This window comes from Nestor notabilis, unplaced genomic scaffold (genome assembly GCF_000696875.1).
Source record: "Nestor notabilis isolate BGI_N333 unplaced genomic scaffold, ASM69687v1 scaffold9978, whole genome shotgun sequence".
Taxonomy (NCBI): Eukaryota; Metazoa; Chordata; class Aves; order Psittaciformes; family Psittacidae; genus Nestor; species Nestor notabilis.
The window spans coordinates 46,839-49,869 of NW_009941489.1; the positions used below are offsets into that span (position 1 = coordinate 46,839).

The 3,031-nt window shown below is 37.9% G+C and overlaps 1 non-coding gene across 1 annotated transcript; it reads left to right on the forward strand.

The window, feature by feature from the left end:
- Positions 1 to 205: 205 nt before the first annotated feature.
- On the forward strand, positions 206 to 278 carry TRNAF-GAA. The gene has a single exon. It is a non-coding gene; the product is annotated as a tRNA-Phe (tRNA).
- Positions 279 to 3,031: the final 2,753 nt, after the last annotated feature.

Consider the following 3,031-nt stretch of genomic DNA (forward strand, 5'->3'; position numbering starts at 1 on the left):
TCTTGAAATATCAGTGCTTAAAGTGGAAGCAGCTTCCTAGCTTCCTATGTATTCCTCATAAATTTCTACTGCTTCTTGTTCCCCTGAAACGTGGGGGTAAAGAAACTGAAATGGGTTAAAGCATCACATCACCCGGGAACTTTCAGTGTGCTCAGTGATAAGGTTTTATATTCCTTTACCCTTTCCTATAATAAATCAAATATCTGCCGAAATAGCTCAGTTGGGAGAGCGTTAGACTGAAGATCTAAAGGTCCCTGGTTCGATCCCGGGTTTCGGCAGTGGTGTTTGTCAGTGATGGTGCATGGGGCCAGGTTGGACAGAGCTTTGGGCAATCGGGCCTTGTGAGAGGCATCTGCAGGCCCCAGCACTGGAGTCTGTAATTAGTTGGCTCTAAAGTTATCTCCAGCCTTCCCCATGTTATATTTAACTTTATTATCATACCATTACCAGATCATCACTCCCAATCCTGCAGGAAACAGAAAAGATGATGACTATAATGGGGTACTAGAAAGATGCACCTAAATGCTGACTATTTTGAGGACTTGAGGTGCAAGAATTCATGCTTATGCTGTATTTCGAAAGCTTTCTGCCAAATATTTACTTTCTTCTCTCTATTTATACAGTCACCTACAACAGTGAGCTGGATAGGCAATACCAAGCTGTTAGGCACCACCACAACCACCGTTAAAGCTTCGGTAATGTGCTGTAGTGCTGCATAACTAAAATAACCATTGCATGTTAAAGCAGGCAGTGAAGTGTTTTTCTCAACAGAAAAGAGCCCTTTGACAAATCACCACACAAGCCATATGAAGCATTTCTATTTAGAGCTAACTTCAGTGATACAGTAAAACCCTAGATTTCCTATCCACAGACAGAAGTCCTTTCACTCAGAGATAGTACGAGTTAAAAATCAGCCTAGCACAACCTCAAGGGTTTGGAGGGACAAAACCATTTTGCTGCCTTGATTGAATCTGCAAGCTAAAATGTGGTTATATACATTCAGGGTTGCAGCTTGCCCTCACTGCAAGCAAAGAGAAGGACTAAAGCAGTTAAGTACTGAAAGCATCTTGCACTTTCCCACAGTTTCTTTGAAGAATGGTCAGAAGAATGGACAAGTTCTCCGCAAACTTGACAAAAGTCAAGCAGAGGCTAAATTTACTGCAACTCAAGGAACAGTATTGCTAGGGTCCTAGGAAGAAAGAACTTTATAATGCCAGTAAAAACACTGAACTGTCAGAATACATCTACATTACATTCACCACAGTGAGAGCAACATAAGCAGCTCAGATCTTTGTGAAAGTCTACTTTTCAAATATGAAACTCAGGTTGAAATATTTTGCCTTGCTTCTTTAAGATGCAGTGCTCTGTCCATTATATCTGTTAATATTAGTTGACTAGTTGGTAGTGAAACACGGTATCTTCACAGTGATCTAGGCTGTCTTGGAGAAACTATTATTCAGGTCCAAGATATCAAATATTCTGCTGGTAAGAAGAGATGAAAAAAAAGTAATAAAGAAGATTTATTCAAGATTTAGAATAATGGACAGACTTTTTTACACATTTTAACTGGGGAAAAAATTCAGGTGTGTTACTGACAATCCCATTTTCCCATTTGAATACATGTACTTAGAACAAAGAGTCTGGGAGAGAGCTCAGAGCTGAGAATACAGCGTAATGTGTAAGCTTCTCTTTGATGTTGAGCAGTTCACTCAACAAGCAGTTCGGTTTGTCCAGAATCCAACTTTAACACCATCTTGATCAAGTTCACATGTAATGAACCTGTCCCCTGGGTATATTACTGACTGCTGAGGGACTGATCAGGAAAGCAAATTTCTTACCTTTTTTGTCACCGACATAATCTTGTGTATCTATTCAATTGTTTCTTAACAAGTGTGTGTGACTGCCCCTAGAACATCAGAAAGAAGTGAAGCCAAAATTATGCTCTTTAGATTTTTTTTTATTAGGCTTCAGCTTTTGAAAACACACTGGAACATTGCCAATCAGATGCAAAGCAAGCTTAGAGAAACCAAATAATACCTATGGCTGTAGTAGCATAATCTAAATATGTTCCAAGGTTCACAGTCTACAGCTGTTGGCAAATAGTGAATATCACACATAAAAACCCTCTATAAGAGATGTATCTTTATTTAAAACTTGATTCTTATATAAATAAAGTATTTCAGGAAAGTAATGTCAAATTGTTAACAGTGATATGAAGCAGTCTCCATGTGTCATTTATTCCTGCTTCCATGCAGAAAAATGTTGACAGAGATAAAATATTCTTGGCTTCTAAAAAAGAAACCATATTGGATCTTTCAGCTATTTCCTTTGGGACAACATTAAAGTCAACCCTGAAACATCATCCGGACATCTAAGGAAAAGGAGTGGTAAAAAAGAAAGCACAAAAAGAAATGATGATAGTTGTGGGGATCTTGAAAGTTAGATAAGCATTTCATGATTTAACTAGCTTAAAGACATTAGCTTTACTGTTGCTTGTAGCAGTATTATACTGCAGTCATCTCTGTACAAATGATATCAGGCTATCTATTTCACTCTCTCCCAATTAAAAAGTTTGTTTCTTTTCCATCTAGACCTGCTGATAATAAGAAAAAGGAAAAATTTGAAACAGCTTTTGAAGGTAACTTCAGAGTTTTCTTTTTTTGGTTGATCACATAAGATTTTTTCTCCCATCAGTTCACCCAACCCCATCCTTCTTGTCAGATTTTAACATATTTTTCAACCATTCCTTTACTTGTTGATCATTAGATGTTCTCTTCCCTCTGCTAGAACTGCTCTTGCTTATTAATTTAGGACACCTCTTCCAGATTATCCCTTTTTCAAAACTATCGGCTTTCCTGACAATTAGTCCTAACTGTGGTCACAGTCCCTCTACTCAGCTCATCTTAGAAAACAGAAACATCTTATTTCCCTGAACTGGGGACTTCCTAGAGAAGATGCACTTTTCATTACATATTTCAACTGTGAAAGAATGTTATGCTTTTTTCATTCTTGGTCAGCAATAGAAAGGCAC